Genomic DNA, 21344 nt, shown 5'->3' with positions numbered 1-21344 from the left:
TGGCTGGTACACTTCTCCCCTAGAAGCATTGGTCTTGAAGTCATGCGGGAAAGGAAGGAGCCTTCTAGCAGTGTGTTTCCCAGAGGCAAATACTCATCCAGGTAACTGGACTCCATTTAGAAGCACTTAGAAAACGGGGATTGCAGCTGGAGAAGGTGAAGGTTCACAGACACAAACTCTGGGCTCAAGGAGGCCCCACTCTAATCAAAAAGACCAAATGGGGAGCCTGGGCTGCTCCCACGCCTGGCCCCCAGCCCCTTCCTCCCTGAGAATATCTGGGCTGGGCCCTCAGGTTGTGCATTCTTTAGACACCAAGGATCATCTTGATGGTCCTTCAGGGAAAGGGAGTCCTAGAGTAAACACAGAACATGGCGGGAGGAGCAAGAGGGACCAGCTCACCCACCCAAAAGGGAGGAGAGAAGAGTGCAGAGAACCAGGGGAGTTAAGTCATTCATTCATTCATCCAAGAAATACTTATGGAGGGCCCAGGAAGTGCCAGCCACTCTTCTGGGTGCTGGGACTATGGAGGTGCACAAAACAGAGAAACAATCCCTCTTCTCATGGAGATGATGGACCTTGATCTCTGAATTGGGCCCAGCCTGAGAGAGGCAAAGGGTGTTCTAAAGACAGAGCCACAATGCGAGACGAGAGAGGCTTAGCTGATGGATGAGGATGGACTCTCCTGACCAGGGATGGAGGGCAGGGTACCAGATGGAGGCTCCCAGAGGCCAGGGCATCTGCAGAAGAGACAGAGAAGGAATACTGGGAGGAAGAGGAGGAGGAACGGAGGGGACAGGGAGGTTAAGATGCAGGCCGCAGAACATGCTGTGGATGACGAGGTAGGGCTGTGACCACGGAAGATGCGTTGGACTGGAGTGAAGTTCATGGGGGGGCTGAGTGATCAGCCAGCAGGTGTCAAGAGTGACTGTCAGAGAAGTGAAATCCAGGGACCTGCCCATCACGGGAAAGGAAGTCCTACACCACTGCCTTGGGTTTGCATCTTCTGCCTGTAAAGGGGCAAATTTGTTATCAGCTGAATAAAACCAACCATTATTACCACTTCAAGCATTTGGGGTTTGTTTTCTTGCTCTTCGAAAGGAAGTAACCATGGGTAGGTATGTGTGTATCTCAGCTTCCCTCTGAATACCAAGCTGTTGCTGAGTTTACCTCACAAATTGCAATTCTTTCCTGTAACCAGTTTAGAATTGGCAGAAAGAAATTGCTGGAAAGTACCAGTTTATTCCCTGCTCCACTCCTCTACCTTAGGATGATGATTTTTTTGGTTAATATAGAAATTTCAGTCTTGATCTGAAATATCATACATATAAAATCCCCTGAAATAGACATGTTTGATCTTAGAGTTTGTTCTAAAAATAATACACTGATTAAGCTCTAGGCCCTTTCCTTGTGTGTTTGTCAAATTCTGGTTCTTATTTGCAATTTTGCATAATATAAAATGGTCACATAACTTTCTGTTGGTTTTTTTGGTTAGGCATTGCTTTGCCTTACTTTAAAAATTTGATTACTGTTTTCAGATATCTTAAATTCTTTAAGGGAGTTGTGTTATTTGGGTAGGTGAATAATTTTACTCAATAGGTCTCAATAGAATATCTGTACTCAAAAGTGTTGACAAAGATGGGTGCATTTGTCACCCGTGTCTCCCTAGAAACTTTCATTAGGAAAAGAAAGATAACAGAAGGAACAAACTTACAGTCACAACATTTGGTGCCAACATCTCTGCAGTTTCTGCCAAGGTCCCAGGACCCCTCTTTCAGCTGGCCCCCTTGTGTAGCAGCACACAGTGGAGGGCCTGAGTTGCACCTTGGGTCTGCTGGCTTGTAGGTGCCAAAGCCCTGGGTTCCTCAACGTTACACTGAAAACAGGACACTCTCTCCCTCCCCCAGCCTTTCCACCAGGCTGGGCCTATTCAAGGAGATCAAGGCCCATTATCTCCAAGAGAACAGGGGTTGTTTATCTGTTTTGTGCACCACCATCGTCCCAGCCCTCAGAAGAGTGGCTGGCACATCACTGGCTCCTTACAAATATTTATCAGATGAATGAATGAATGACTCAACTCCCCTGGCTCTCTGCACCCTTTTCTCCTCCATTCTGGGTGGGCAAGCTGACCCTTGCCTTTGCTCTATAGAGAGAACCATGTTCTGTGTTCTCTCAGAAGACTCCCCCCACCAACCCTGAGTGAATATCAGGATGATTCCTGGTGTCTAAATAACACCCAGAGATTCTCAGTGAGGAACGGGTTGAGGGCTGGGTGGGGGAGCAGCCCAGGCTCCCTTGCTGGTCTTCCTGATAAGAGTGGGGCTTTGCGGAGCCCAGGACTGTGTCTATGAGTGCTCACCGGCTGTGGCCACCATTTCATGAGTGCTTATGTCTAAGGGTCTGCGTGCATGTGTACAAAGTTGCTTCAGTCACGTCCAACTCTTTGCAACCCTATGGACTATAGCTCACTAGGCCCCTCTGTCCATGGGATTTTCCAGGCAAGGGGTGGGTTGCTATTTCCTTCTCCAGGGAATCTTCCTGACCCAGGGATTGAACCTGTGTCTCTTATCTCTCCTGCACTGGCAGATCAGTTCTTTACCACTAGCACCATCTGGGAAGCCTGTCTAAGGGTCTCAGTTCAGTTCAGTTCAGTTACTCAGTCGTGTCTGACACTTTGTGACCCCATGGACCGCAGCACGTCAGGCCTCCCTGTCCATCACCAACTCCCGGAGTTTACTAAGGGTCTAAGGGTCTGGCCCACAGCAAATGCTTATCAAGCACAGCTGATACAATGCGTATGACAATATTGACATCTATGGGTTTTTTACTCACCCCCCACCCAGTGGCCCAGGAGCCTGCAACCTGTCCCCAAGTTCTGTTCACAACTTCTCCCAGACAGTAGGATTCACATTGTATGGGAACCAGCATTCTACCCTACAGACCGTGAGGCAATAGCATGCACATGGGAAACCAAATAATCTTGGGGAAATCTTGTCCCCATGATCTATATGATTTTCTGAAGAAAGAGCATATTTCGGAGAACAGAGCTTTGGGTTTGAAGCCTGGGACTGTGCTTTGAGATCTGTCTTTCCTAGTGTGTGACGTAGGGGGATTCACATAGCTTCCCTCAGTAGTCCCGTATCTACAAAGAGGATACTAGGAATAGCCATCTCCAGGGTTTTTATTTGAATCATGTATGAATATAAACAATAACCCCCAAAAGGATAAAATCAGAGCATAGTTGGATTTCCATCATTGGTTGCTAATTAAGCTGTGTATTCCTTCCCTTACCTGTCACTGTCTATCCCCGATCTTCCCTGGCCCACACACACACAGCCCCTTGGTCACTTCAGTGCATCTTCCAACAAAAGGAAATATAATAGATAGGCATTCTTATTTTAAATTTTTAATAAATTGTTTAATGGAAGTCATGGAAGGTTGTGTCTGCTTGGGTTGAAATGAGTCTGGGAGCTTGCTGCATCTCACTAAGTTCAGCATGCCCGCCCTGCAGTTTCCATGGAGAGAGCCTGCCTGCGGAGCACACCTGTCTCCTGTCATGTCGCATCGTCATCTTATATTCACAGGTTTTCGCTTCAAAACACTTGCATCCTGCTATACTACATGACCCCCTCTCATGTGGAGGAGTTTGTGGCACACACTCGTTCAGCCGCAAGTCTATGCTCATGACTGCATCATCTCTGTGGCTTGGCACGTAGACGCAAATAGCTTTGATGAGTTTCGGTCTCTTTGGATAGTAACAGTTGTGTCTGCCAAGGGAGGCTGGACTCGAGCTGAGACTAAACCAATTAGCAGCAAGAACACCCCTGCCCTTCCAGGCTGCTCCCTCATGGATGGTTGAATTTGCAGCATGAACAGTCCTCACAGGGGCTGTGCCCTGTATTACCTGGGACCCTCAAAGCCCCACCTGGCTGCTGCCTCCTCTGGACACAGCAGCCTCTGAGAGCCCTGGCCTGTCTAGGCTATACCTCCCATGTCTGCTGTGAACTACTTTCAATGTGAGGGGCTCTTCCCATTGTTTCAGAGATTCCATCACTGTTGAATAGCTTGCTCGCTCAGTCGTGTGTGACTCTTTGTGACGCTATGGACTGTAGCCCCCCGGGCTCCTCTGTGCATGGGGATTCTCCAGGCAAGAATACCGCAGTGGGTTGCCATGCCCTCCTCCAGGGGATCTTCTCGACCTAGGGATTGAACCCACATCTCTTTATATCTCCTGCGTTAGCAGGAGGGTTTTTACCACTAGTGCCGCTCAGGAAGCCCATCACTGTTGACTGCTGGCTTCTAATTGTAGTTTCAACCAGTAAAGCAAAGTCAGCTTTTTTTTTTAATATTATTTCAATTATGTAATATTCTTTAAACTCTGAAACCTACTGTATATGTAAAAGCCCCCAATTTCAACTCAAAGCTGAGCAGCTACACCAACTGTCGACTCCTTCTGGGGCAGGGTTGGGGGAGGGTGTAAGCCAGCAGATAGGCTGGAGGGGAAAGGCCTGCTGCTTTGCCACCTCCAGATCCTCTGAGCTGCCTGGGCCTCAGAGCTGGAGCTCTGAGCACAATCTAGAGATGACTGGTTATCTCTTGTTTATCTGTGATCATTGAGTGGAAAATATTACTGGGTGGTGAACTGGCACAGCTTCAACTTGAAATGACTAAGCCTGCGTGAGTCACAGATGCTGCCAGATTTCAGGCACCATCCCCAGGTTTGGGTTCTCAATACCTTGTTTAGGGTTCAGGCCTCAACCAGGTAGGTCTTGAAGGTTGCCTATCCCCACATCCTCCAGTAGGAAGGAGATGACCACCCTGAACACAGCATAGGCCTATGACAAATTTGATATCCTGGGAAAGTGAGATTTTGCCTCCTGTTCATCATTTGTGATAAAGACTTGTCATCCAATAAAGATGGGCGGCTTTGCCCCTTGGTCATAGCCAGACCTGAGTTTTGTCTGACGATGGGGGAGTTTATTCCTTTCCTCAGGCAGTCACTAAATCCCAACTCTGAAACCTCAGGAGATGTACCTTCAATCACCAGCAAATCATCTTTCTCCGCTTTTGTTTCCAAGGGGGCAGGATGGCTGCCGTGTGGGGCGTTCTCTTTGTAATTAGCTAAAAGGCTCTGTGTCTGCCTGTCACCTATAAATTCATGCCCACTATAACAGGCCAAGTAGAGAAATACTCAAGGCTAGGATTAGCCCATCAAGAACCAGAGCTGGGTCTTTACCATTAGTCACTGTCCTGACCAAGAAAGGAGACCCAGAATAAAAATCTGTGCATCACATAACATCAAGTAAGCAAAGCAAAGGAAACACACTGTCACAGCTAAGGCGAGCTGCTTCTGCACTGACGGATCCACTTTCTCTGCTGGAGGTGAGCTTGGTGCTGTAGGATCCGTGGAGGCACACGGGCCAGCCTGGTGGAGGGAATGGTAAAAGAGACCCTGAGTTGAATCTCACAGTTCAGTAGGATTTGGCTGTGAGGAGGGTGTGAGCTGACCATTCAGAGGGAGCTGGAAACTTAAAACTCAAGAGGAGACAGGAACTCCGAGCAGTTCAGAGGGAGGGCGGTGGACTAGGAATCCAGAGAGGAAGGCCGACTGGATGGAAGGGTGTGACTTGCAAGTGAGACGTGCAGGAAGGATTTGAAGCAGAGGAACAACACGATCAGAAGCGCAGCTTATGGAGCTCACCCTGGTGGAGGAGTCTCAGGAGGGAAGAGAGGCAGCAGGAGAGCCAGGAATGAAGGGTGTTACCTTGGCACCTGGGCAGCAGAGGGAGACAGAACGGAAGAACAGAGAGATGACCAGTGAGATGCGGGGGTCATTGAGGTGATGGGCGGGAGGGTGCATTGGCCTCAAAGACTTCTGGCTTCGGCATCTGAAGAACATCAGGCCATTCATGGAGAAGCAGCCCACGGCGGGGAGCAGGTGGGTACGATGGGGTCGGAGGGAGGATGGAGTGATGCCAAGCTCCACCAGAGGCGTGTTGCCCTGGAAGCTCCCAGTCCTTGGCTTCTGGTCATGTGCTGTGGTCAGGCACGTGATGCAGTTCCATGTGTTTCGGTAGTTGTGACACCCTCTGTGCCCCTGTGGAGCCCCTTACCTGAGGGCACATAGAAGAACTGGGAAAAGAAACAGCTCTTGTTGTTATAGTAGCTTAGTCACTGTTGCGTCTGACTCTTATGATCCCATAAACTGTAGCCAAACTCCTCTGTCCATAGGATTTCCCAGGCAAGAATACTGGAGCCAGTTGCCTCCAGTATTCTTGACCTCCCTCCTCAGTATTTTCTTGACCTTCCCAACTCAGGGATTGAACTTGCATCTCCTGCATTGTCAGGTGGATTCTTTACCACTGACCCACCAGGGAAGCCCATCAGCTCTTAGTATTTCCTGAATCACATCAACACAAAGGAAAATGTGAACGCAAAGCACACTGTGAAAATGCTATATGCTACATGAGACTGAAAAGGCAACAACCTTCTTAATCCTAATCTAAAAAAACTATAATCATTTTTGTTCCATGAAGCAAAAACTTAAGGCCTGTTATAAATTCTGAAACAGCTGACTGGTGGTAATCAATTTTTGCTACATTAGTAAAAGCATCAAGATCTAGGTAGCCAACCAATAAATAATTAATAGTGCCTACTATGTGGAAAGGCATCTAGGAGATGCAAAGATGTGTGTGATAGACCACATCCTCAAAGAATTTGTAATTTTAATGGGCGTTCATGAATACAAATAGCTATAGTTAAAGGTGTATATTTCACAAGAACTGCTAGTCAACTGTCAGCAGATGGAGGGATTAGCTCTGACAGGGGTGGTGAGAAACCATGAGGGGAATTAATAGGACTAAGTTCACTGGGGTTGAGGTGCTTTACGGACCTTTGAGCATGAGTAGGATTTCATTCTAAGTGCGACAAAGGGGCTTTCTGCCTCCATGAAAGAAAAAGGTCACTATCAAGTATCAAGTATATACATTAGGTCAAACCACATGAAACAGCCATTTTTACAGGTTAAAACATGGTTGAGGGGGTTCGCTGGTGACTAGGTGGTAGAGAATCTGCTTGGCATTGCAGATTTGGGTTTGATCCCTGGTCCAGGAAGATCCCACGTGCCATGGAGCAACTAAGCCTGTGCACCAAAACTATTGAGTCTGTGTTCTGGAGCTCGGGAGCAGCAACTATTGAAGTCCATGTGCCCTAGAGCCTGAGCTCTCCAACAAGGGAGGTCTCTGCAATGAGAAGTTCGCATATTGCAACTAGAGAGTAGCCCCCACTTGCCACAACTAGAGAAAAGCCAGAGCAGTAATGAAGACCTAGCACATCCAAAAATAAAAATTATAAATAAATAAAATCTAGTTTTAAAAAAACAGTTGAATATTGGCAATCTCATGGAGCTCAATATTATCATACTGCTTGAACGGAGGCCTCAGTTCCAAAAATCTCTAACACTAGTTCTGGATCCTGAAGCCTGCTGACGAGGCTTTGCCTAGTGAGGTTCCAGCATCCTCTCGTCCTTCATATCCTGAGGGAGGCATTCCCAGGAGCCCACTTATTTCACTGGAACAAATTCACTGGAGGCCTACAGACAATTTGGAAAGTTCACTGGTGGCATCTACCAGACTCTTGTGGACAATAAAGGATAATCAATACAATTAGGTCATAATCCTGATGGCAAATGTCCCTGGCAGGTCTTGCATCTGAAATTCTTACTAAAACCAAGGCTCTTAAGTTTCAACAGCTTCTAAGAAATCCACATTAATTCCCTGTTCAATCTTTTGTGCGGGAGATTAATCATGAGAACATCACCATCGTCCCAACTCTACTCTGCTAAAACTTGCCCAGGGTTGAAGAATTTGAGCTCAGACCTGCATCCGCAGGAGGGTCCTCTAAGGCCAGGCTGAGTCAGGCTTTTTGAATCACCCGTGCTTTTTGGAGCCAACTGATTTGATGTGGTCCACTGATGGGAACGCAATGATTCCCGGAAGTTGAGGTCATGAACTGGAGCATATTTTTAAAACTGTATTAGAAAACCATTTCAACATCCGGGTGGAGTTGAGAAAAACAACTTTTCTGATAAATAATTGAAGTAGTTACATTTAGGCCCTGCCCAGGATTGTGGATTCAACTACAGAATGAAGATGAAATTATTGTGCACAGCTCATTTAAATTCACCGCTCAGATGGCCTTGTTTCTTTCTTTTTTTTTTTTAAAGAGACAGTGTCCTTCTGGAATGAGAAAGAAAATTACTCTGAGAAACTCAAAGATCCCACAAACATTTTCAGACGTTACTTCATTGGCCCCGTAGCCCTTTCATGGCTCCTGTTTGGCTTTGTTCGGAAGCCGAGGTAAAGCGCAGAGTTGAGCCAAGTCACCCCAGCACTGGCCGAGATGTACCTCAAAGTGGTTGCTGCACAGTGTGGTTGTGACAAAGAGAAAACACTGCCTCAGCAGCTTGGATTAGCCACTGCATTCCTTCTGTGAGCAAGAGAGAAAAAGGAAAATACAATTAGAGCTGATTTTAGTGGTTGGACAGCTTGGTGAATGGAGCCCGGGGTTCGTGGGGGCCCCCAGCCGCAACCCCATGTGGGCTGGAAGGACAGTTGGGCCTTGGGTCAACACGTCAACAAGATCAGTCCGAGGTTCTGTTCCCAAGCCATGTTCCAGCTTCCTGCTTCTACTCACAAAGACACGAATCCCAAGGGGGCGAAGGCCTCTTCCAAGGTCATAAAGAGTTGGTGGCTTGCCAGTTCTCTTGGTTCCAAAGGACTGGGTAAGGGGTGAGGGGGAAATTGAGTGGGTAGGGGAAGGAAGAGAAAAGGGGAAGAATGGAGACAGAGGGACAGAAGGAGAAGATGATGTGTTGGGAGAGGAGATGTTTTCATGTCCCTGGCAGTGGCCTGTGGCCTGCTGACCACCTGTGGGAACAAGCACCGTGGGAGGTAGCTCAGGACCCCCGGGAAGCAGGGACCTTGGTGCTGCCCCTGCAGGAATGGAAACACCAGGAACTGAGTGCCACCCCGCCCCAGGCCTGTGTGCACGGTACCTCCTGCAAGAAAAGTGCGGGGCTGGTTTTATAAATGACTGAACGCCTCTGATCCATGTCCGCTACCACAGCCAGGACTGCATGGGGCCCAGCCCTCCCTGCAACCACACACACCCTCTCATGGACACGTGTGTCACAAATGCCCACAGGGCCCCCTGGGTAGAGGAGCCCTGAGCCGGCAAAGCAGGGGGTTGTTGATCCTGGTCAACAAGGCAGCTGGGAGGGCAGTGACATCATCTTCTCCAACACCCTGGCCCCACACGTCTGTGACTTCCTGGGACTGAGTGCGGTTTTTAGAGGGAAAGGACAGTGTTTTGTTTCATATGTTTTTCAGTTGAGTGGCAGGTGGTGAAGGTTTTTTGGCCTGAACAGACCTGAAGGAATGGTAGGCCCATCCTGAGCTTTATGAGAGAGGGCTGGCAGCACTAGTGGAGGACCCCCGTGGGTGACGGATGAGGGGCCTCCAGGACCTGCAGGCAGCATGAAGCAGCAGAAGCAGCAGAAGCAGCAGAGCCTCTGGCATCACGCTGCCCCCCACCCTTTGGAGTCACAGCAGCACTTCTGCAGGCCTGAGAGACTTGAGGTTCACATGTACCTGATTGCAAAAGGGAAGTCCTCTGGGTGGGCATCGTGATGCAGAGGGCCCTGCAAGGACATATTCGGTATTGCTTCGCTTATTAATTGTTTTTCCTAGTAGTTAGTCATTCAGTTGTATCCACCTCTTTGCGGACCCGTGGATGATAGCCTGCCAGGCTCCTCTGTCCATAGGATTCCCCAGGACAGAGGAATTCTGGAGTGGGTTGCCATTTCCTTCTCCAGGGGATCTTCCTGATCCAGGCACTGAAGCCCAGTTTCCTGCACTGCAGGCAGATCTTTACTGTCTGAGCCACCAGGGAAGCCCTAAGTGACTCCCAAATAGGCCATGCTGTCCTAATGTAGAGGGTCCCCTGATTGATGTCTCTTCTCTCTGGGGCTTCAGGGAGCTGTGTTGACAGCCCAGCTCCCCTCTGGGCTGAAGTACATCAGAGATCTGGGCACGGGTTAAAACGAGGGCAAGAGACAGAACAGGAAGTCTGCACGCGCCTGGCAGGCAGGAAACAGGAGCTTATCTTCTGTTCCTCCTGCCGCCCAGGGCAGGAGCCACACGGAGGATGCGACAACCCAGATTGGTGGCTAGTTGGTGGGAAGAAAGGGTGAGCAGAATGGGCGTGTTTCCTGGACACCTGTCTTGTACGCAGGGAAGGCCCTGCTGGTCACTACACCCTATCTGCCTCCCTTTCACAAAAGATGCACTGATCCCACTCTTGCCCCCACTGTAAATTCTGAACTGACTTCTAAGGATGTGTCAGATCTCAAAAAGAGAGAAAGTGGGCTTGGCTAAAGGAAGCTCCGCCATGCTCTCCTTTCATAGAACAAGCAGGAAGTGGAGTCAGAGACACAGTGTTTAGAAATAGATCAAGCAAAGGGAATGGCCTGGAAAATCACCTTCCATTTGCCTTCAGAGGCTATTAAGCATGAAAGGAAATTCCCAAAGGAAGTGAGGTATCTGTCCCTACCCATCTCTGCAGACAACCTAGATGCTCAGTGCTCTGGAATGATTCAGGTGGGTGGCCCCTGCGAGGGCAGGGAAAGAAAGAGGCCACCGCACACGCTTCCTCCACCCATGGGCGGGCACCCCTCAGCCCTGAGTTTTGTTGTTCCAGCCAGACTTTATCAGGACAGAGACTGTATTGGAGCATCATTTTTCATGTACTAGAAGTAACTTCATCAGCGTTACCAGAATCTTCCTGGTACTTTGAAAATAATGTCCCAGCTTCTCCACACTTTGCAGGAACGAATGATATGAAGGAAGAGGTGCCTGCCCATTAGGCCACCACCTGGATTGTGATATTTATGCCAAATGTTCCTCCGCAGCCCTGAATATCCCAGCTCCATTTTTGGGGCTCAGCATCTTGCCTGTTCATCTTACTTTGTCTCCAAGCTCTGATGACTGGGCAGTGCACCTATTAATCTTAAATGAAATCGAGTCTCCGCCACTTCCATTTGAAAAAGAAATTGCTTTGCCTATCCCATTTGATTCCACAGCATAAAATATGTATGATTCCTCTGGCCCCTCCACTCCCCTGGCTCCCATCGATTCTTTCAGTAGCACTGAGCACTCACTGGAGGGAAGTACTTCCTGTCCATCAGGGATGAGCCCAGGATGACAGCATCCCCAGGGGCCAGCTGCTCCTTGTCCACTGGGTCTGCAGCGAAGCTCCTGCTGCTCCCACTGGGGGCTCTTGAGGGTTTCCAGGCCACTCTGCAGATCGCTGTCCCTGGGGCTCTGGGTCCTGATTTCGCTTCTTATTTTGTACACCTGCTACACACAAACACTACAGACATCTTCTGTGACTTCCTAAAGAACCCACCTGCCAATGCAGGAGACACAAGAGACTTGAGTTCCATCTTTGGGTCAGGAAGATCCCCTGGAGAAGGGCATGACAACCCACTCCAGTATTCTTGCCTGGAGAATCTCAGGGACATGGTGGGCTACAATCCATTGGGTTGCAAAAGAGTTGGGCATGACTGAAGCGACTTGGTACACATACACATACATACTCTGTGACTCCAGGGACTGAGTCAGGGCAACTGGGGGTGTGGCTGTTGAACCACGAGGGCTGGGATCACTAAGCCACTTGGCTGACCCCAGGGTGGTGGGTTCTTCCACAAGAGAAAGCACCCACAGCACCCACATTGCGGTTCTTGAGTCTTCCTCCTGCCTTTCATAAGTAACTCCTGCTGGTCTTTGTACATTACTCCTGACTTCACTATATGTCAACACATAGTAGGTGTTCAATAAACCCTGAATGTGTGGGTTTATGCTCAGCATCCTCCATGTTCTATTTTTGCATCTTCCTAGCATCCCAAGTGTTTTCCCTGAGAAAGAACACCTCTCTATCCTCCCCTAGCCAACACCATCAAAACATACCTGTCAGGTATCCCAAACTCTTGAACTCCTGCACTTTGCCAACTGTGTACTTAATTGCTGTGCAGTGGTTCAAAACAAGAGTTTTGGAGTAAAGCAGACTTGGGTTCAAATCCTTGCTCTTAAAATATATCCAAGGAACCTGGGACAAGCTATGTAACCCTCTGAGCCCTTATCTAGGAAGCAAGGATAACAATAGTGACTGATCCAAGTTGTCACTCATATAGCAGAGATTTTATGAGATGTTGCAAGAAAAGAGGTCAGCCAAGCACATCCTACATGCCCAGGACATGTTGATTATTACAGCCACTGCTTTCTTGAGTTAATCCATGTAACCAGGGGACATTTGACCTTTACTGAACATCCCATAGGCTAACTGTGCCACAAGACTATGGGGACAGCACATAAGTTAGTGGTGAACATTTTATTCAGCCAGAGGGAGAGATTTGAGGGTAAGTGATACTCTGGACAGACACCTCTCAACCCCAGCAATGGAGTGTTAACCTCTTCCTGTCCTGACTGAGGAAAGCAAAAACCAGAAGCCCTGATACTGGGCTGAAAGGTAAACTGAGTTTGTCCAGCTCCTCCCTGTGGCAAGAAGGCAGGATGGGGAAGAGATAGAACAAATCGAAATCTGATTCTGAGCCAGTGGGGCCCATGTCAGTCATGAAGTTATTTTAAGTGGTGGCAACAGGAGTCGGGTTGGAGGTGGCTTTGTTGTATTCTCTGCCCTGAGAAAAGCTGGAGAACATAAAAGAAATAGTTAAAAGTCACTCTGCCTAATCTGGTATATTCCCCCGAAAGCTCACCAACAAGGCTCTCATTTGCTGTACAAATGTCTACCGAGCTGAGATGGAGCCCTTCCCGGGGGGAACCCTGAGAGAGGCATTAGCTGTGCCCCTCGCCAATGTGAAACTTCTGGGTCCTCTGGGAAAGGGCTCAGCAAACAGAGTTGTTTAATGCAGCTTCATTTGCCCAAACAGTGTCAGCATGTTACTGCTTTAGAATGCATTCTGCAGGGCCAGGCTGGCACTTTCTCCATCTGTTTACATTTAGAATGGGACTCGCTGCCAAAGATTCGAGTTCCCTGGATTGTGGAATCCAGAAAGCACAAGCCAAAGGCTAGAAATAAAAACAAATTGAAAAACTACTCGTAGCTTAGTTGGATTCACAAGGACCAGGAATTTTCCCCTAGAGCATTCAGTCCTAGAGAGGAGGGTCTTCGTGGTAGAAAACCTGAGTGGGCTTCACCAGGTTCCCTCCCCAAGTTTACTCCACCGCCATTGGCCCAGGGACTCCTTCAGGTTGGCCAGGATGTGTTGAATTCTTAGTTATCCCAGCCTGGTGTCTGGGCTTAAGAAACACTGATAGGTGGAGTGAAAAAACGGATTACAGTCAGTTCTTTATGATGGTTTTCAAACATGGCTACAAATTCTTTGACAGTCCTCCATTGAGAAGTAACATCAGTGCTCCCTCCCCTTGAATCTGGATGGGATTCTGACTGTTTCCACAGTCCTAGTTAAGCAGAAATGACACATGTGATTTCAAAGCCAAGCAGCTTTTGCCTTTGTTCCTAGAGCCACATGTGAGATGTCCAGCCACCCTGAGGCTGCCATGTTGGAGAAGCCGATGCAGTGACCACCTGAAGACATCTCAGCTGGACCTTGAGAGAGACGCACAACCTGGCCCTAGACATCAGACATGTGACTGAAGACACCAGCTGAGGGTCCCAGGATCATGTAAGTTCCTTCCAGACTTCTGAATCTTCCCCACAGTAGAGCAGACCCAAACCACTCTACGCCCTGTCTGAATCCCTGACCCACAGAAGCCAAAAGCATCATAAAACTGTGCTTGCTTGTTTCACACCATGAGGTTTTAGGGTATTTTGTGCATGGCAGTAGATGAACATAACATTCTTCAAGACACAAGGCAGGAGGCTCGTGCTACACCATCCCTTCCCAGTTGGCAAAAATCCCTACAGTCAGGAAGTTGATTTTAAGAAAACTTAAATGGCCTCTTCAAAATGAAGCCCATAACTTCTTTATTTGACGTCCAAAGAGATGGGTAACAGCTGGTTTCCACTCACACTCTATCATAGGACTTTATATCCTTGAAGATATTAAGAAGCTTTTCAGGTTTTTCCTCTTTGGGTCAAATGCTCTGAAATCTTTGCAGATCCTTTCATCTTTCTTCATTTTACCTTGTATCTGTCATCCTCTGAAAACAGATGCCAACAGCTTTTTTAAAGAGATGGAGAACACCATCGTGAAATGAGAGACTTTGATCAAAATGACAATCCTTTTGGCATTTAAGGCACTTTATAACATACAAACCATTTTCACCTGTAGAATCCCCAGATTCCCATAACCACCCCTTGACATGAATGAGATGGACATTTATTCCTACTTCTTAAAGTTAGGCTCCTTTCTCAGATTCATACTTGCTGAGATGAGAATAGAAAACAAACCTCCTTAAGTTGCAAGTCTATGAATAAAGACAGGAAATGAAAAGAAGACGATCTTCTGCAGTGCTTAAATAGCAGATTATTTTCTCTTTAAATTTCATTGATTATAATTTTGTCTTTTCAATAAACAAAATCAGAACATTTAAAAAAAGAAATTCTAGGTCTTTATAAAGTGTTTGAACAGTGTTGACCTATTTTGAACTAAGTCATTTTTAAACATGGGCTTCTCTGGTGGCTGAGTGGTAAAGAATCCATCTGCCAATGCAGGAGACACAGGTTCAATCTCTGGGTTGTGAAGATTCCCTGAAGGAGGGCATGGCAACCCAATCCAGTGTTCTTGCCTGGGAAATCCCATGGACAGAGGAACTTGGCAGGCTACAGTCCATGGGGTTGACTTAGCATGCATGCATGCATTTTAAACATAAATAACTCAAATTGTGGGCACAACAGAAAATTACATAGTAAATGATCTTCTCATTGCTGTCATTGATTTTCATTTTTATAGTTCTAGAAAAATGGTTGAAAATGGGTTATGATCAGAATTAGAAATATATTGCATACCACTGGAGTAGCCAAAAAAAAATGTACATGTATTTGTCCAGTTACCAATTGCCAATGTATTCTATTACATAGATAACGTTAAGTATTAGGCCATGGAGAAGCAGCAGGATTTCATGGGTTCCGTGTGACATCTGACATCTCCATCAACAAGGCACTTGAGTGAAATTCCCACTGTATCTAGTCCTATGCTCGCAATAGAATGTAGCAAGCAAGTCAGGACATAATGACCTATGCCCCATGAAGTCGATTATGTGTTCATGCTTACTCTCAAGGTCAGACCTTTTGGAAGCAACAGCTAGACAGGCTGTGTATGTCTATGTCCTGAATAGGGCAAAAGGAGGAGGAAGGTGTTAGTGATCAGAGAGAGGAGGGGTGAAGATGGAACAGAAGGTGGATGAAGCCACTTGTTATTCCTACTTAGTGACGTAAGGCTACATTCTCAGGATCACATCTAGAAAACAGGGTGAAGAGACCCAGTGGGACACTGTGCCATGTTGAGATGGCAACAATCACATGGTTCTCCATGGTGCCCCTCAGACAGACCCAAGGAAACCTGATTTAAATCTCTGCTGGAGGGCTGGCAGGGAGATCAGAATCAGTATGTCTATCAAGTCTTCCAGGCAATGCTGAGCCACACAGAAATGAGTGGCTTGCCTGTCATCAACAACTCAAAAAAAAAAAAAAAAAAAAAATTCAACAGTAACAAAAAGTAATGTGAGTCTCAGAGAGGTTCTGCTCAAGGGCAACTAAAATAGTTGCACTTGAACCTCTGACTCCGGAAGCAGAGTCTTTTCTTCATCACCTCAACCTGAGGGCAAGTCTTTGCACTTCCCTGAACCTCAGCGTCCTTGTGTATAAAGTGAGCTAGCCAGTTGGACTACATCAGCCTTGAGAGCTCTTTCATGTCTGATGTTTGGCGATGTCTTGAATGAAACAGTTGGCCACATCCAAGTCACCGGGAATCAAGCTGCCATTTTGGATCAGAGAAACTTGTTCAGACTTTGGGCCAAATGGTCTTCTAGTGGTCTCTGAAGCCCCCAAGAGGGAGGACTAAGCCTATGGCCCACATATATCGAGATCTAGTTGAGTTCTAGTTGGCATTGTATCCAACGGATCTTGCAAAAGCGATTGCCACCAGCAACCCAGGTGCAACGGAAAGGATGTGGGTACAAACCCTTCAGACTTGGGTGTGTCGCTTTAGACCAGGTCAGAGCCATCAAAGCATCAGGCTCTCCTCCACCCTTTCCGACTGCCCTGAGACTGGCACAGTGCTTAGTAAGAGCGAAAGTAACACTTGACTATCTGAGGGCCAACAGTCTTTTCTAGGTGGTTGAAAAATGTGCCAGACAGAGCTGCCACCAGAGAGAGAAACTTCATAGCCCAAAACAGAAACTTCTGCTACCTGGGGTGCCAGCATCCAGGCCTGGCCCTGTGTTCCACTGGACCACGTTGCAACAAGTGATAAGTGTACATTTACCGGCAAGGTTTGACTACAAATCCTTATTTTAATCTGTCATTCCGAAATACGTAACGGCACTTACTTAGGCCAGAAAGCCTTCTTTTGCCTAACCGTGCTTTAGAGATAAATTGGCAACGAGAGGAGCCTGCACTGGTGGGCACTGTTTGTCAGCTGATTCCATTTATCAATATATCAGTGCCATTCTGCAAGAAATAGTCTCCACTTTAGAGATGACACTTCGTACATAAGAGGGAAGATTTCAGTCTTAATCGGCTGCCAGCCTATTACATAAGAGAATGTGTCACCCAGCCTCAAATAAAGCAGAAAGGCTGCGTATTTGGGTGACACCAAAGCCAACATGTGCTTAGCCAAAAAGTGATTCAATGCCTCCAGAATGTGGCTTTGCAGAATGAGAGTCTGTAGGAGTCAGGGGTCGAAAGTGGGAGAGTGCGAGAGAGAGAGCTGACAGCTTCCTAGCTCTGGGCAAGCTGTTCTCAGTTACATAAGAGCAGGGAGGAGACCCTGAAGGATGAAAACTCTCTTACCCTTAATCGCGCGAATCAGTTGCACTCTTTGACTTGACTATATGTGTCTGTTTCCCATCCCCTTCTGACTCCTTCCTTGGGCTGCAGAATGGGCTTAATTAGCTAGTTTGGTCATCAGTTATCAACTGTAACTGAGATAAATGGCAGTTAGGGGGTGGTGGGGAAAGGGGTCCCATCTGTAAAGTCTCAGTGACTCTCCAAACCAGACAATTAATCAAGAGCAAAGGAAGCCAGACTTCCCTGGTGGTCCAGAGGCTAAGGCTTCATGCCCCTGACGCAGGGGGCCTGAGTTCAATCCCTGGTCGGGGAATACCATGTGCCACAACTAAAACTAAGACCTGGTGCAGCCAACTAAATACAAATAAATATTTTCTTTAGAAAAAAAAAAGAGCAAAGGAAGACCATAGGTGGTTTTCATTCAAAGACAGCAAGGCAGTCTTTCTGAGAATGCCTCAGCATAATGCAGAAACCCTGAGGTATTTTCTAGGTCTGTCTGGCTCTGGACTGAACGACTTATGCCATGTATTAATAGTCTCTCTGGATCTATCTTTTGAAAAGCGAGGCTAATACATGTCTTCTGCAGAAAAGTACTGGTGAGGAATAATAATGAATTATTAAGAAGCCCTTTCCAGTATCAAAGTGGTGATGTAGCAATAATGAGCTTTGACCAGAAGCCATCTGTTTCGTGGGGTAGATGCTTTAATTGCTCCTGTTCGTCATTAAACTGGCGCTGGAGTTGCAGGAGGGCCGAGGTGAGAGCTTAGGTGGTCTTGTGAGGCGGTCGAGCGTGGGCTTTTGCAAACGTGCAACACTGCCCTCTATCGGCAACAGGCGTATTCACACGCCTCTGAAGCCGACCAGCCCTTCATCCACAGCTGGGCGGCTGTCCCTCGCAGCGGAGGTCGAAGGACGTGGGGGGGAGGGGGGGGCTGGTGTGCAATCTCCCGTGACAAGCCCACGGCAGCGGAAGGCTCCTGCTTCACAGAGTGTGGTGCGTGTCCATTAGAAAGCTGCTGAGCAGAAGTCTTATTCCTTGGGTTTTAAAGAGCCCCATTTCTCAGTATTTGACATCAATGGGACATTTAGCAAATGGAGTGCCAGATGGAGTTCCTGGCTCTATTTTCTGTAAGACACTTGAGAGTCAGAACCCTCTGGATGTTTACATTCGGTGGGCTTGCTCCCGGGAGGGCTGGCCATGGCTCAGTGGACGCTGGGCATTCTGCAGCGGCCTGCCGAATCAGGGGAGGTCTAGGGTGCCTATGATGCTGTGGAGAAAAGCGTGGTCATTATTGACTCCAACATGCAGACGCTTATTTCTCTTACAGTGCCTGACTTTCTGCAAGCCACCGCAAAAAGGCAAATGATAATTGATTACCACCTTCATAAGCCTCCAAAAGGGCCAGCATCAGTGCCCCCATTTCACAGATCAGAAAATTGAGGCTCAGGATGGAGAAGGACTTGCCCTCAGTTCATGGTACATGTGATCAGAACCACACAAACACAGGAAAGTGATTACATTTCAGGCTTCTCTTGAAGCTCAGCAGTGCTCTCCCACCCCCGCTTTATACATGACCACGTGTTCATATAGAAATTATCTTGGTGATTTGGTGTTAATCATAATTCACAGTCATGTGAATCACAGCCCAGGATTATAGTCCTTTGAAATTGCTTTATTAATCACTGTATTTGTGAAGGCTTAGAGAAAAATCTCAGTGGTGATATTCTGAGAGCCTTTGATAAGCTCAAAGTTGTCTTGTAATTATAGCAAAGAGACTGAGTCCATCAACAACGATTCTCTGAGAATGAACGTCTGGATTTCTTCTTTCCCTGCTGTTGCCAGGGTCTGTATTCAGGCTGGTAGATGTCAGGTAGCTGTATTAAACTGGTATGATACCGCATGGCTATGGTTCTTTGTCCTTTGCAGCGACTATTTAAAATTCTAGAACCATGATTCATCCCAGAGGAGTTTTCACTCATATTGTACAATGACCAGAAACAGTTTGGAACTCAGAGTGTTGTGAAGCGGGCATGGCCCTGTCCTTCTGAAGTTTGCATGCTGCTATTTTTACAGATGTTCTCCTGGGCTCCCACCTTAATTCAGGTCAGGAGAGTTACTGGGAAATGAGACTGCATTTCCTCTGTGTCCCCTCTCCCTGCACGGTTGACTTCAAGAGCAGATATGCTCTGCCGGCCGATGCCTGAGTTGTTTACCACCTCAACCCAAAGATGCATTTTCGTTACCTGTCTTTGCTGGCTCAAGAAAAAGGGCTGCCTCATAAATATTTGGGGAGTTGATCTATATTTCTGGGGCATCTTACTTTTGCCTGGACTGAGACAGCGATACTTCCTTCTTTAAGGAAATGCTAAATCAGCCTCAGGCTGCTCTTACAGAAGGATCTGTGACGTGTGTTTCCGCTTAAGATAATTTCTCACCATACCACACAAACTAAACCGCCCTTCTTTTGTTCCAAAACAAAAACCTTTATCCCACATGACTCTTTCAACAACAACAAAAAAGAACATTTTCACTTTTTCAAGTAAAATTGATAATAATAATAATAGTAAATCTTCCATTTATATTTGTTAAGCTTCCCTGGGCTCCCCTATATTAAACTAAGTGAGTGTAGTTTCAACAGATGTTAGCTTCAGAAGGAGTTTTAGAAAGAATCTGTTTCAACCTTCAGGTTAACATGGAAATCCATTCTCTTCATAAATACTTGCATGACCATGCATCCTGTCTTTAAAAGATTGTCCATTTCATTTCTGAAAAAACTCTATTAAAGCCTAATCCACAGGAAAGAGCTTTCTTTCACTGGACTTACATCTTATATGGGTTACTTACACATATATTCACAAGAAAAAGGAGAGTAACCTACAAGACTCAAGAATAGGCCGTTTCTGTGAAATGATGGCATAAGGAACAAAAGTTGATAGATTTGATCAACCTTATTAATTGTGAAAAGAGAAGTCTCACAGAAGGAGCCTTGGCAGACCCCCAAACTGATCCTTTCTGTGCTTGGTGATAGGTCTAGAGACAGTCGTGGAATGTGGAATTTTGGTCCAACTCGAGCACAGAATAACGTGAGCACACACCCAAGTTAAGTGAATCTCTAGTGAATAGGTCCGTGCAGTCTCCAAAAACCAAGCACAGGACTGTAATGAAAGGAAGTGTTGACAGACAAGTTATAACACACAGCCAGCCAATTTCTGAACACAGTGTTTTGGCTGACTAGCCCTGGACATGGGAAGAATTATGTTACTCAATTTACAACTTACTAAAGAAGCAGAGAAGCCGTTGATACAGATGGCTGGTTCTATATCAAAGAAGACCAGGAGAGGTGATATTACAGAGCTTCTATTGAGCCAACTGTCAGGCAGTACTTAACTCACTTTTACCCATACCTAATCATTAGACAAGAATGAATTTTCAAAAGGTAGGAAAAAAAACTAAAAGCCTGCAGTATTCTTGGTAAGTCAAGACGTTGCTCTCTTGTTATCTGCAAAAGCTTAGACATGCTGATAGAATCTGTTTCTTTCCTTAGGCATGGCAGTAATGAATTTTTCACACAGTGCATGTATCTCGCCGTCAGTTGCCTACGACAGCCAGGATGCAATGCCTCTGTGTGGGGAGGGGGCTGAATTGAAAATATATGATCATGTTTTATGCTGGTAGATGAAATCTTCCCCCCAAATACAACATAAAAACTACTACTGATTCACCAGAAGCAGCACACGGTTCCTTATGTACAGTTGATGAGCATTTTTAACTGTCAGCCCCAAAAATAGGCCTCAGCAATGTTAAGCAGGAGAAGAAAAGAGCCATCCCATGCTGCAGAAAGAGCCAAAAGACCCATAGTGTAGTCATGAGTTATGCCCGATTTTGGTAATCTTGCAGAGGCCTAATTTGCCTTGTCTACAGAAAGGGGAAACCTGGATTTCCCCAAGATTTGTTCAGCCCTTACGGTCTGTGATTTTATCTTCTTGGATGAATAACTACAGCACCTAGCAGCGCGAAACAAAAGCCATCAAAAACCTTCATAAGCCTTAGGTCCATAAGAGGGCTTCTGGATAATGTATTTCGGAAGACGAATAGGCTCTTAGTCCCCTCACTGCCACGTGGGTGTGAATTAATCACCCCACCACTGAGTCATCTCTGACCTTAGAGAGACTTAAATTTCTTTCACTCTTATCCCTTTGTAAGTGGTGATAACCTGTCTAACCAACTCCTTACCAATCAGATCTGACTCATAAGAATTAATTAATCTTACATTCTATTCTATGGAAGTAAACATTCT

At 46.7% G+C, this 21344-nt stretch overlaps 1 long non-coding RNA gene across 4 annotated transcripts in view; it reads left to right on the top strand.

The window, feature by feature from the left end:
* LOC112578850 overlaps positions 1–21344 on the top strand; it is a 128258-nt gene that overhangs the window by 23986 nt on the left and 82928 nt on the right. For all 4 annotated transcript variants that reach the window (XR_006544648.2, XR_003103294.3, XR_003103292.3 and 1 more), the window contains exon 2: positions 13598–13759. This is a non-coding gene — a long non-coding RNA (uncharacterized LOC112578850). The remainder of the gene's footprint in view (positions 1–13597; positions 13760–21344) is intronic.

Source organism: Bubalus bubalis, chromosome 14 (genome assembly GCF_019923935.1).
Source record: "Bubalus bubalis isolate 160015118507 breed Murrah chromosome 14, NDDB_SH_1, whole genome shotgun sequence".
Taxonomy (NCBI): Eukaryota; Metazoa; Chordata; class Mammalia; order Artiodactyla; family Bovidae; genus Bubalus; species Bubalus bubalis.
This window is presented reverse-complemented; position numbering and strand designations above follow the sequence as displayed.